At 42.5% G+C, this 15139-nt stretch overlaps 1 protein-coding gene across 1 annotated transcript in view; it reads left to right on the forward strand.

The window, feature by feature from the left end:
* LOC148506143 (uncharacterized) overlaps nucleotides 1-15139 on the forward strand; it is a 177807-nt gene that overhangs the window by 77021 nt on the left and 85647 nt on the right. The gene's annotated exons all lie outside the window — the stretch shown is intronic.

Genomic DNA, 15139 nt, shown 5'->3' on the forward strand with positions numbered 1-15139 from the left:
AACAGTTATACTTATTGAAGTTTAAAAAGTGTATATTTAGCATGTGCTTTATGGTAAAAATAATATACTGTAAAATATATTATTTATTTACATAGTATGGAAAATGAGGCACATGGTAATACTTAAAACTTTAAGGCACAAGGGGCTATACAGCCTCATATGACACTCAACTGGGATAATATACAGGTCTCCAAAATAAATAATGTTGACATACTCAAATCAACATGAATGACCATGACACCATCCCAAAAAGCTGCCTGCAGGGTACATTGGTACTTGCAGATCAACATCAGCTGGAGAGCCATAGACGACCACCCATTGTCCTACAATTCAGAGACTGATAGTATAGTCCTCATTGCTATGAAAGATGTTTTTGCAATTGCCAATATCAACTTTTAGTTTGGCATTATTTAGATTACTGTTAGGTACTGGGCAAATGGAAAAATCATTCACCCTTCCCCTCTAATAGGCCATCAGAAGCTCACAAATAGAATACAAAGCATTTATCAAAAAATACATTGTTTTACTTAGCTTTGATGAATAAGGATAGCATCCAAACAATAGAGTCTGTATCTGTGCACACATCCCAGTTACCATGTATCCTCAAATTAGAGACCAATTCACTTCTAATATAAACTTCACACATTACTTCACATAATGAAGTTTCAACCCTACACATTTTAGATACTTTCCAATCATAAAAAGAGATAATTATGATTTAATACATTTAGGCAGTTGATTGCAGCAGACTCTAATTATAAAATATGAAAACAATGTGGCATTAACACTACATAAAATGCTTAAATTATAAATCTATATTGTTTATATTCAAGCACAATAAAGAACAGAATGTAATTTATATCCAAGGATTTCAATATAAAAAGAAAATATTCACTTATTCTCTGATATTGGAAATGCATACTTATAGTTAAATAAATATTTTTTTTATTTATAACAAAATTGTATCAAGGTTAAGCTGGGTACTCACTGGCCAATATATTGGGCGATCAATTGATCGGCCAATATATCGTGCCCCTGTTGGCCAGTGTGTACAGACAATATGTCTGTGAACAACTTTGTTCACAGACATATCGCATTGGCTGTGCTGCACAGCCAATGAACAGATATGTCTGCAGACTTATCTGTCCATTGGCAAGTGTGTACAGGCGATCAGCCAATCGCCTGTACACAGGGGTGCAGAGAGAGTGGGGGGAGCTGTGAGCGGGTACTACTTACCCCACTCCGGCACAGCTCCCCATCCCCAGCAGCCCAGCACACGCTGCCTATGTGCTGGGCTGCACTCAGAGACTTTCCGAGGCTGCTAAAGCAGCAGCCCAAACAGTCTCCTATGCCAAAGGGGGGAGTGATCATGCTGATCGTGCCCCCCATTGGCTGTGCACCGGGCTGAGGGGCACACAGCACCCCCCTCCCCAGCACCGCAAATGTATTTATTTATTTTTTTCCGAAGGGGACGTGGTCACACATTCCGCGATTAGGCCACACCCCCAGCCACTGGGACTCGCTGCAGCACAGATGATGGTCGATCAGTGTTTATGAATGACCATAATCTGCAGATATATCTGCAGATCACTCAATCTGCAGATATATATTTCAGGTGTGTACCCACCTTTAGTCTATTTTCATTGGTCACTTATGATATAAAGGCTTTTAAATAATTATTTTTTAGAATAGTATATAAAAGTATTTCAAAGTAATTTTTTGTTATCAGTAAATTCACCTGAGCATAGTTTCAAAGCATATACTTCTAAACACATTTTGCAGCTTTGACATCAACAAATCATGTAACAAATATAACTATGTATCTTCAGTCTATCCAAAGGAAAACACTCCATTGTATTCTAAGCTCTCTCCCATTGTCATTAAAGACAAGCCAACATACTCATTGGAGCCAACACAATAGCACCTTCTCTGGTAAACAACAAAGATTCAGTAGTTATTATGCTTGTTTAAAGATAATATCTTTCCGTGTATTGTTAGAAAGAATATATACAGAATAATAACATCTCAGACAATTCTAAATATATTTAAACATTTTAATTGTACATTGCTTACTAAAACTATAAATATAACAGCATAAACATTGGTGATGTGTTATTTATCTTTATAATAGAAGCACAAAAACCTATGCTATCAGTGTATAAAAAAATAGATATAAATGTATAGTATATTCATATAGGGTGTGTACATATCTCTGTGCCATAATTAGGGGTGTGTGTCTGGTGATGCCACACAGAACACAGGTTCTCTGGGGAACCACCACTGCTCCATGACTCTTGTCTTTGGCTAGCAGGGAGCTGCTGCAATGCTGCTGTTCCATCCTTAAGATGCTCCAGACAGGTACCCTAGAGCACATACAGCCATTCAGAGTGTCCTCAGGACGCTCCTGTCAGCACTGCACCTAACGGTGCCGGCCTATAGGAATTGACTGTAAGTGGTGGGCTCCCCCACTTCCCCTCTTGATGAGCCCCATTCCAGCTTTTGTCTAGCACTACTCCCCATACCCTGTGCTTGTGCAGTAGGATGCAGCCTCTGCCCTGTTCCTTAGCTCTGCTCTCAATTATCCTTCAATGTGAGTCTTCTGGAGCTTTTTTATGTCAAGTTCTGTTGTGCTTCATATACAGACTCAGGTGCACTTAGATATACAAGTGTTGCATATCCAATTAATCAGCACAGTCTCCTGGTGTGTCCTAGTCACATTGCCTGATGCTAGCAGAGTAGCATGGGACCTGGTGGCTCACTCACACAAGGCAAGTCACTCTGCATGGCATATTGAGACTAGGTGTATAAGGACACATCTGTATAGTACCGTAGTTATATTTCACTGATTGCAAATGAGAGAGAATAATTGTTAGTTATTTGTTATCCTATGAGCATAGGGCCTGATTCAGTCCCGCTTGCAAGCGGGTTGATGGTGGGGCATTATGCACACGTGGTGTGCACAATGTGCATGTGCAAGCCCCGAGCAAGTAAGAAATTCACTCGCTCTGGGGCTTTCTACAAACGGGCTGGCTGTCGATGTTGATCAACAGCTCACCCCATTTTGTAGGCAGGGAGGGGGGGTGGCTGGCCAAACGGAGGCATTCCCAAAGGAATGCATGACATTTGAGGGTGGCCCTTTTAGAGCCAGAAGCTTACTGGGGCTTGCAGCAGACCAGACCCTACCACAAGGGTCTCGTCACAAGCCCGATGGTCACGATGGTCGTGACCATTGCGACCATCACCTGGCCACTCGCAAAAGCTGTAGGTGGTCACCCACAGCTTAGCAAGTGGCCAGGAGGCCAGTTTATTAAAAAAAAAAGCGGCCGCACTGATTCAGAGTGAGTGCTCGCATTTTGCGAGCGGCGCTGAATCAGGGCCATAGTCCACAAAATAGCAGAATTCAAATAAGGAAACAAAAAACAAGTTCTTACATTCACTCAAATGTGTAAATAAAAAGTTTGTGAAACAAATTGCTATAATAATGATACATTGTAATGTGTCCACAAACAGAATGGATAATGTGATGTTAGTGCAAGATGAATGTCAAAGGAAGAAGGTTAAATAGAAACATTGGCAGTTTCTTTCAATGGCAAAATGGGCTGGAAAATTAACCCATATCATCAGGAGTTCTACTAGAAAAATTGATTACATCCTAAACAGATCTGGATTAAGATTTGTGGGGGCCCCAAGGTAATACGTTTGTGGGGGCCTCTAGCAATAAAATTATATAATACCACACAGTACCCCTCTTATTCACATTATGTCAGTGTGCCCCTAGTTTAAACATTATGCCATACAGTATGCCCAGTATATCACACAATACCTACCAGTTTATCAGAGTGTCCACATTATCCCACACAAACTCTTAGTATTATTATTATGCAACACACTGCCACCATTATGCCACACAATGCTGCCAGTATTAATATTATGCCCCAAAGAGCCCACTCATTATGCCACACAATGCCTTTAGTATTAATATTATGCCCCACAGAGCCCCTCCATTGTGCCACACATTGACTTTAGTATTAATATTATGTCCAGTTTTTCCCAATTTGCCACACAATTCAGAATAGATTGCCCTTTTAAGCAATCATATGTGGGGTTAGGCAGTCTTCTTCATGGAGCATGGATGTAGAGAGCAGTTGTAGAGAGTGGCCATGAACTCCTGAATGGGGGGCATGAAAAATGCAAAAAATATTATGTGCAGTGTTGCAAAGCTGTAAAGGGAGTGCCTGCAGCTGCACATGGGGTACAGCAGCTGCTGTACCCACAGAATGGCCCACCCCCTTCTCGCTCTCTGCCCTTGACTTTGCTACCTACTTTACAACTAAAATTGACTCCATACATCAGGATATCATATCCCACCAGTCCCCCTGCTATCCACCTTCTCCTTTCCTGGATCACCCCTCCCCATCCATTTTACCAACTCTAACATACTTCTTCCCTGTATCTGGAGAGGAAGTCATGTCCTTCATCCGGTCTTCACCCCCTTCCACCTCCCCCTTGACCCTATCCCTTCTCGTCTCCTCTGCTACCTCTCTCCTTCTGCCTGCTCCCATCTTGCCCACCTCCTTAATCTCTCCCTATCATCAGGCACTGTCCTGTCTGCATTCAAACATGCCCTTGTCTCCCCCATTCTTAAAAACCTACCCTTGATCCTAACACTCTCTCAAACTACCGTCCCATCTCTCTCCTCCCTTTTGCCTCCATGCTCCTTGAGCATGTTGTTTACAAGCACCTTACCACCTTTCTTTCCTCCCACTCCCTCCTTGACCCTTTTCAGTCTGGCTTCCATTCTCTCCACTCCACTGAAACTGCCCACACAAAAGTCAGCATTGACCTCCTTGCTGCTAAATCCAAAGGCCACTACTATCTATTCATTCTCCTTGACCTCTCTGCTACTATTGACACTGTGGAAGAGCCTCTCCTTCTTCAAATCTTTCACTCCCTTGGTCAACGTGACACTGCCCTCTCCTGGCTATCCTCCTACCTCTCTGACCAATACTTCTCTGTCTCCTCTTTTGACTCCTCCCCCACAGCCTCTTACAGTAGGTGTTCCCCAAGGTTCTGTTCTTGGACCTCTTCTTTTCTCACTCTATATGTCCTCACTAGGTGTACTCATCAGCTCATTTAACCTCCAATATCATCTCTATGCTGATGATACTCAGATCTACCTTTCCTCCCCTAACCTCTCCCCATCTCTACTCACATGTATCTTCAACTGTCTCTCTGCCATCTCTTCCTGGATGTCCCAGCGATTTCTTAAATGTAGGCCTGTATTCAATTCCAGGTGAAAACCCGTTATTGATGATAAATATTCACCTATCTTATAATTTTCGCCTTTTGTCATTATCCCCATATTCAATTACATTGACTTTTCGCCTGTGCGAAAAGTCAATGTAAAAAAATGGAGATAAGTTTTCTCCATCCTTTAGCTGGTAAAAAAAGTGCAGAATTAGGGTTAGGGGTGCAGGCTTAAAAAAAAAGCCTGCACCCCTCGGAATGGACCCTAAAATCAATGTGTATCAAAAAAAGTTTTAAAAAAAAATCGTGACACCACAAAAAAATATTAAAAATTTTGGGGTTAAAAAAAAAGTGAAGACACTTGTAAAATAGCTAATAGCTAAATTCAATCCATAGGAATTCCCATATATGCGGCAGGTGTTTTTTTCATTGTGGGTAGTAGCGGCAGGTGCATATTTGAAGAAGTTTTCAAAATCATTTTAGGGACTTAAAAATATGCTTGCACCCATTTTCATGTACCCCAAATTTGATGGCCATAGTTATTTTTCCCCAAAATAATTGCTAAATGCTCTTCTGCATCACCTTCTTCAAAGCCGCAATAATGCACCTGACACGGCTATTTAAAAACCCGACTTCCCTTCAGCAGGCAAAAATGGGGGTACACATAGTGATCCCCCATGTCTGGACATCCTTAGGGGTGTGATAGGATGCTTTCCCAAAAATGTTCTATTGTTTTGCAGCTCCCAGTTTCTCCAGGTTCCGTTTTCGCGTCCTTTGAAATTTAATACGGGAAATATCGGGCATGCGCACGATACTTTCCCACTAGAAAACTGGCGAAGGAGGCAAGAAATCCAGCAGGCAAAAAGTCTGGACTTTTTGCCTCAAATTGAATATGGACCTTAATATGTCTAATACTGAGCTGATTATTTCCCCACCCCCTAACATAACCAAACTTCCCACCATTTATTTATCAATTGATGGCACAACTATCTCCTTTAGCCCCAAAGAGTGCTGTCTTGGAGTTATACTGGACTCCACCCTCTCCTTCAAACCACATATCCAGAATTTCTTGCAGTCCTGTCATTTTCATCTTAAAAATATTTCCAAGATTAGACCCTTTCTAACCCAGGATATCACTAAAACCCTCATACACTCATTGGTCATCTCCAGATTGGACTACTGTAACATTCTCCTTTCTGGCATCCCCAACTCCCTTCTCTCACCTCTCCAGTCTGTCTTCAATGCTGATGCACAGCTCATCTTCCTCTCAAAATGCTCTACATCTGCCTCACCTCACCTACAAGCTCTCCAGTTGCTCCCCTTCCCTTTTAGTACCCCATTTAAGGTTCTCACACTCACTTAAGAAGCCCTCACCCATTCCTCTCCCATTTACATCTCAGATCTCATCTCACTTCACTCTCATGTCTGCCTTCTTTGTTCAAAAAATGCACACCACCTCTCATGCCAATTGATTACTTCCTCCCACTCCCACTTCCAAAATATTACCTGCACTGCTCCCCACCTTTGGAACTCTCTCCCTCTTCCCATCAGACTCTCCATCTCTCAAAAATCCTTCAAAGGGGCTCTTCAAGCTTTCATCTTAACTTGCTGCTATAAACTCCTTCCTCCCTGCCTACCCCATCTTTGTCACACCTTTTTGTCTATGCCTCCCATTTAGAATGTAAGCTCTTATGAGCAGGGCCCTCTACCCTCTTGTTCTCTTCCTTACTATACTTTCATCTACTTCTTACTCCCCACTAGGGCACCTAACACTTGGTTACTTTGCTTTGTTGCTTATCTGGGTGTTATGGTCACGAATGTAGCAATGTATATTATCCATGTCCTGTATTGTATTGTACTGTAAGTCACTGTAAGTCAACCTATTTGTTTATGTACTTTGTAAGGTGCTGTGGAACACTTGTGGTGCCATATAAATACATAATAATAATAATAATAATAATAATAATAATAATAATAATAATAATAATAATAACTTGATGGCAGGGAGCATGTATACTCAGGAGGAAGTCTCTCCCCATAGGTGCCAACTGCTGTTAGTGGGACTATGTTATCTGTAGAAGGCACCCTACCTCCTGCAGATCATAGTCCTACCCATAGCAGCTAGCACCTATGAGGATAGACTTCCTCCTTAGTGCACATGACCCTAGACCTCATGTCCCCTCCTTTCTACTGCTGTACAGGGGGCTTTGGTAGCCGCACTGGGGACAATGTTCCTTTTAGCTGCTCAAGCCAGGCTCCTGCTGGGCCCCTCCAAAAAGCCCAGGCCCCAATAATTAATACCCCCTCTCTTGGTGCCCCTGTACGGGAAATATTAGATCATCCTGATTATATAGTCTCCTGTAGAACACAATATACCACTTACTAAGTAATAAGTAAATAATATACATTTCCATTATATGCAAAATATAGTAATCAATATGTACAGTAGTCTTCTTAAATGAGATATTGAATAGGGGAGGCACAGAGAAGAGTTACTATGGAGCAGGTAAGTAGGTAACAGACATTTTCAAAAAATGTGTAATTAGGATCATTGTAGTGAGCAATTTTGGTTTATCATATGTTGATACTAGACTTTTTACCATATAACAATATACTATAACAATATAATTGTCTACTACAGTATAACAGATAGAGAAATGTACTTCACTGGAATTCCTAGCTGCCACCTGACTAAAGCAGCTTATTTATGGCTAACATAGATGATACATCCAGAAACAGTGCCGGACGTAGACACCCCCATGGATTCTCCATTCATTGGAACTCATCACAACAGCAGCAATTATTCCTGCTGGATGGCTGATGCTGTTCTGGTGTGTTCATCATTTATTTCTACTGCTTCTGATTTTACAACGCAATGATGGATATTGTACAAACACTGGAGTTTCATGGAGGATATCGACAATGAAAAGGTTGACAATGATTTAGTTGACCCCAAAAGGTTGACATGAAAGAAGGTCAACATGACAAAACAGTACAGAAGGTCGTCAGGTACAAAATGTCATTAATGATATATACAGCCCCCTAGCACTGAAAACCGAGCACTAGTGTGTTAGCTAAAAAAGGAAAAAGTAAGCATGAACAGTATAATAATAAAATTCATAAACAGAATGTTTACAGTCATTTTAGACTTTGGAGAAGGGTAAGACAATAGGAGGTCCAGTGGCTGCTTGGCGAGAGGCCACTTATACCCTGATTGGGCTGTGGTTCCTGCTATAGCCTATCTATCCCTTTCTGAAGGCAGATAGTCATGCTGCATTCCTATTCTTCTCTCAGATTCCAGCAGCTTCTAGTAGGGACTCGGTGATAGCCACATCACTTTCTGATGCCAACAGACATTGGTAATTCTTTGTGTCTCTGGTCGCGATCACTCCAGCTAGTGCCTGCTTGTATGCTCCTACTTCAACCAAAGCATTTCACATCACTAAGGATGCTTTATCAAGAATAGTTGGTTGGATTTAGTATGCTCCTTATTAAGATAATTTTATTGGAAAAAAATAGATATGGCCAGAACCAGAAGTCCAATAAAAAGCAGAAACCTCATGTTCCTCTAAGCCCAATAATAAAAACATTTAAATATTTTGTAAAAATTGTTGGGCTCTCTTCAAATTGAAAGTGATATGTATGAATGCATAAGATGTATATCTAGTACTGATGTTTAAATTTATATAAATGCTTTTAGCTCAATATCTATAATGAGCCCACATGGTTCTAGGGTTTTCAGTTAATTAATCCATCTTGTCTAGTTTTTCTTTCTAGAGGTCATCAGGTCTTCTCCTCTCCATTGGAGGGGGTTGTTTTTTGAATACCGATTAATTTTAATCCTTTTGCACCCTTATTATGTTTTCTGTGAAGTGGGCTGATAAGCTGTGAGTTTTTAGTGCTTTTCTTATATTGTAGAGATGTTCTGAAACTCTATGTCTAATTTTCCATTTTGTTTGGCCTACATACTGGATGTTGGTCAGTTAGGTTTTCTTGTTGTTTAGCTTAAATGTTTACCTGGGATTTCCAGGGGAAGGAGCTATACATTAATGTATGGTGCTATTTAGGTCAGCTCGGGGTGAGTGTGGGCTTATCTGGTGACTTTGTGGTCTTGATAAAGGTCTCTTTTTGACCAAAATGTTGACTGACTCCTTGTACTGATGGACTTGAGTTAATAAATTGTGTCTATTTTTTCAGTATGGTGACTGTCCACTCCTCCTCTGGAGGTATATATAAATATATATATATATATATATATATATATATATATCCACAGTTCTGCCGGCACTCTGAACAATGTTGTGTCAACGTGATCCTGTGCCAGAAACAGAGATCATACACCTTCAAAGACATGAACGGCACTAGGACACAAATATATAGTATAATGCTTTGTATTGTAAAATCAAAGCATTATACTATATATTTGTGTCCTAGTGCCATTTATGTCTTTGGAGGTATATATAAATATATATATATATATATATATACTGTATATAAAAAAAGTCAATGTCAGCCGGCACTCCACAGAGTACACGATTATACTTGCCCTGTTGCCATCCGAGGTATGGTGACCTTAGGTAAAGGAAAGAAAGAACAGCAGCACTCACAGGACTATCAATAAATGATTCTGGACACAGCAGTGTAGTATATTATACGAAGGATGTAGACAGCGCCATAGTAAACCAGTCTTTATCACACAATTTAGCAGAACTCAGTTGTATTTGACACTCCCAATGGATATATTGGGTGTCAGCTCAACCCTAAGTAAAATATAGGCAATGGTAAGTGGCCTAAATAAACAAATTGCAAGACAAAAAATAGGGTGATAGCAACCTCTGGTGTCCCAAGCCTGTTAAAATATAACATCAGTTATATTTAGTAAAAACAAATCAGGCAACAATTACTCCATAAAATATCACAGTAACCATAGGCTAGAAATATATATATATATATATATATATATATATCCTCTGCTTCAAAGTTAGCACTCACACACAATAGGTACAACAAGAGGTTGATCCTCAGTATTCACCCCAATAGGGGCTCCACAGCAATAGTTGTAAATAAAAAGAGTGCACTCACCAGAGCTTACAAAAGAAGAAGAAATGTTTTATTCACATCAATCCATATCCATATAATGTTGCAGTCTACTATGAGACCTTCCTCAGATCCAGACAGAAAGCCACCAAGAAATAAACAATCACCTCTATGACTTTGCCCCCTTTAAATACCATCCAGTCACCCCAATTAGTGAACCTCATGTGATACCACCGGAAGTGACATCAGAACAAAGGCTCACCCTAAAGATTCAATAAACAGCCTGTACCCTACCAATACTATAGGTATCATAGTACCTAATCTACGCTGTTCATATTCCTCCAGCAGGAGCCATCGAAGTGGTGAGTAATCAAAACAAAAAAAGCGGAAGTGCATGCCGTGGTACTTCCAGTTTACATATCAGCACGATCAGCATAACCTCGGCCGTTACCATGCTAGGTATACAATCAGGAAGCCGGCAGCTGGAATCACGACAGCCGGCTTCCCGACTGCTTTATCCCAGCATGGGATAAATGACTGGCATCTATATCTAGGTCCTTTCATTTCCCTGATGCTGGGAGACAGGAGCCATGAGCGGACAGCCGCGGAGTGGAGGGTTAGGTATAGGGCACCCGGGGGGGACATAGGGTTAGGCACCCCCTCAGGAGGGATTTGGTTAGACTAGGGGGAGGGAGGGTTAGGGTTAGGCACCCCCGAGGGGACTTACTGTTAGGCACCACCCCGGGAAACTTAGGTTTAAGCAGCGGGGAAGGGGGGGTTTAGGGTTAGGCACTTAGAGGGGGGATTAGGGTTAGGCACTTGGGAGGGAGGTTAGAGATAGGCACCCATAAGGAGGGTTAGGGTTAGGGGTTAGGTTAGGTTAGTTTATACTTACCTTAGCGACGATCAGGATTTCCAGTGCTGTCGGGCTTCCACTGCCGGGAACTCTGCTTTTGTCGGCCAGGCGCTGTCGGGAATCAAACCGGCGGTATTTCGTACCGATTCCCCATGGTAACCCAGGCCAGGATGTGCTCATCACGGAGCCCTGCGTGGTCTCCTTGGAAACCAAAGGCAACAACAAAGCAATAAGACAAACACACTAACAGTGAAATATTAACCCCTGAGGCATACCTAAGATTACATGAAAATGCAATGACTAGCCGGGTTAGGATCCACCAGGGTAATAACTGACTGGTACACAAGGGACATAAGTAAACATGTGTTCCCATCACCAAACATAACAAGGTCTTACAGGTTAAGGCACAATACAAATAAAAAAATAATAAATAATAAAAGAAAACACAAAAACAATGGCACCAGGACACATGTTAAATAATACCGAAAAATAGTGTGAGCACAATACTGGTTGAACAGTGGGAACTCCAACACTAAAAAATATGAAAAAATGACCATGCAGAAATATATACATATACGTCATCAGGACTCCACATATAGATACAGATTGTATCTGCCTTTTATTTTTGTATGGTATATATATATATATATATATATATATATATATACACACACACACACATATTTGAATTAGGGGTGTGCACCGGCCACTTTTCATGTTTTGTGTTTTGGTTTTGGATCTGGATCTTTCTTCATGTTTTGGATCTGGATTGGTTTTGCCAAAACCACCCTTCCGTGTTTTGGTTCTGTGTTTTGGGTTTGGGATCTATATTTATTTTTAAAAAAGCATAAAAACAGCTAAAATCACAGAATGTGTTGGTTTTTCTGCTCCTATGCTATTATTAACCTCAATAACCTTAATTTCCACTCATTTCCAGTCTATTCTGAACACCTCACACAATAGTGTTTTTATGTCCAAAAGGTTGTACCGAGGTAGCTGTATGACTATGCTAAGCGACACTAGTGGGCGGCACAAACACGTGGACAATCTAGGGAGTGACACTGCAGTGGCAGACAGGATGGCAGTTTGAAAAACTAGGCCCCAAACAGCACATAATCTAAAGAAAAAAAAGAGGTGCAAGATGGAATTGTCCTTGGGCCCTCCCACCCACCCTTATGTTGTATAAACAGGACATGCACACTTTAACAAACTAATCATTTCAGCGCCAGGGTCTGCCACATGACTGTGGCTGAAATGATTGGTTCGTTTGGGCCCCCACAAAACAAGCTGGCAATTAATCTGTCCCTGCACAAACTGGCTCTACAGAGGCAAGATGTCATCCTCCTCCTCCTCATTCACTGATTCCTCACCCTCTTCAGTGTTGTATACATCCTCTTCCTCACAGAGTATTAATTTGTCCCCGCTGGAATCCACCACCACAGGTCCCTCTATACATTCTGGGTTCTGGTCTCCCTGGAAGAGTTGATAATTCATTTTTATGAACATCATCTTCTCCACATTTTGTGGAGCAACCTCCTACGCCTTTTGCTGACAAGTTTCCCGGCTGCACTAAACACTCTTTCAGAGTACACACTGGAGGGGGGTCAACTCAGGTAAAATAGAGCCAGTTTGTACAGGAGCCTCCAAATTGCCTCTTTTTCCTGCTAGTATAGGTATGGACTGTCTGAAATGCCTACTTGCATGCTGTCACCGATGTAATCCTTTAACAGACAGACGCACACTTGCCCTGCTGCTTTGAGGATGCAGGTGCAGCTACAGCCCACACAATTCACAAAGACAGAAAGAAAGAGAAGAATTTTTTATTTTTTGTGGAGTGCACTTTGAGTTTTACACCACCCTTTAACAGACAGATGCACGCTTGTCACTGCTGCTTTGAGGATGCAGGTGCAGCTACTGCACATACATTTCACACACAAACAGAAAAAAAGAAGATTATTTTATTTTGGTTGGAGCGTACTTTGGGGGTTACACCACCCTTTAATAGACAGACACATGCTTGTCACTGCTGCTTTGAGGATGCAGGTGCGGCTACTGTGCATACATTTCACAAACAAACACAGAAAAAAAGATTATTTTATTTTGGTTGGAGCGCCCTTTGGGGGTTACACCACCCTTTAACAGACAGATGCACGCTTGTCGCTGCTGCTTTGAGGATGCAGGTGCGGCTACTGCGCATACATTTCACAAAGACAGAAAAAAAAGATTTTTTAAATTTTGTGGAGTGCACTTTGGGGGTTACACCACCCTTCAACAGATAGACGCACGCTTGTCGCTGCTGCTTTGAGGATGCAGGTGCAGCTACAGCCCATACAAATCACAAAGACAGAAAAAAAAGAATAACTTTTTATTTTTTTTGGAGTGCACTTTTGGGGTTACAGCACACTTTAACGGACAAGCCAGCTCGCCCTTTACTTATGGGACACAGGCGCATGCTTGGTGCTGCTCCTTTGTTGATGCACGTGCAGCCACAGTGCACACAATTCACAAACACAGAAAATATTTTTTTATTTTGTTTGGAGTGGACTTTGGGGGTTACAGCACCCTTTAACAGTAAAGCCAGCTGGCTCTTCACTTATGACACAAGCGCACGCTTGGCGCTACTTTGTTGATGCATGTGCGGCTACTGCGCACTCAATTCACAAACACAAAAAAATATATTTTTTTATTTTTTTTGGAGTGCACTTTGGGGGATACAGCACGCCAGCCAACCCTTTACTTATGGGACACATGCGCATGCTTGGCGCTGCTCCCTTGTTGATGCACATGCAGCCACAGTGCACACAATTCACAAACACAGAAAATATTTTTTATTTTATTTGGAGTGCACTTTGGGGGTTACAGCACCCTTTAATGGACCAGCCAGCCGGCCCTTTACTTATGACACAGGCGCACACTTGGCGCTACTTTGTTGATGCACGTGCGGATACTGTGCACACAATTCACAAACACAGAAAAAAAAAATATTATTTGGAGTGCACTGTGGGAGTTACAGCACCCTTTAACAGATGAGCCAGCCGGCCCTTCACTTATGACACAGGTGCATGCTTGATGCTACTTTGTTGATGCACGTGCGGCTACTGCGCACACAATTCACAAACACAGAAATTTTTTTATTTTTTTTGCACTTGGGGGGAGCACCCCCTGGACAACACTACAGCACCCCTTTAGGACTGGGACACTGCACAGGACTTTGGAGTGGACACAGCCCCTATGGACAACTGACTGCACAACACAGCCCAGCCAGCCCCTATGGACTTTGGAGGAGTGGACACAGCGCCTGATTCAGAGCCGAACGCTCTAAACGAGCGCCCGCTCTGAATCAGGGCATTTTTTTTTTGGAGCATCCTCCTGGACGCTTGCATAGCTGTGGGTTACCACCCACAGCTTATGCGAGCGTCCATGATTATGGTCACAATGGTCAAGACCATCGTGACCATCGGGCTTGAGATGAGACCCTGCGGTAGGGTCTCGGTGACCGCAAGCCCTGGAGTGATTTTGGCTCTATCAGAGCCAAAATCACTCCCACTGACATCACTAGTGATGTCAGTGGGGCCGGACCCAGACGGTTGGCGTTCCCAAAGGAATGCCTCCGTCTGGTAGCCATGCCCCTGGCACGCCCTCCAAAGGGGGCGTGCTGTCACTCACCATCGACAGCACACCCCCTTTGGTGCGAGACCCGGAGCGACGGAGAGCCCGTCGCTAGCTGGGTCTCGCACATGCGCAAGACGGAGCTCCCTCCATCGTGCGCATGCGCACTAGGGCACCATCTACCCACTTGCGAGTGCTCAGCTCTCACGAGCGGGTCTGAATCAGGCCCACAGCCCCTATGGACAACAGCAGCACAACACAAAACAGCCAGCCCCTATGGACTTTGGAGGAGTGGACACAGCCCCTATGGACAACAGCAGCACAGCACAACACAGCCAGCCCCTATGGACTTTGGAGGAGTGGACACAGCCCCTACGGACAACAGCAGCA

Source organism: Taudactylus pleione, unplaced genomic scaffold (assembly GCF_031769625.1).
Source record: "Taudactylus pleione unplaced genomic scaffold, aTauple2 ptg000423l, whole genome shotgun sequence".
Classification (NCBI taxonomy): domain Eukaryota; kingdom Metazoa; phylum Chordata; class Amphibia; order Anura; family Myobatrachidae; genus Taudactylus; species Taudactylus pleione.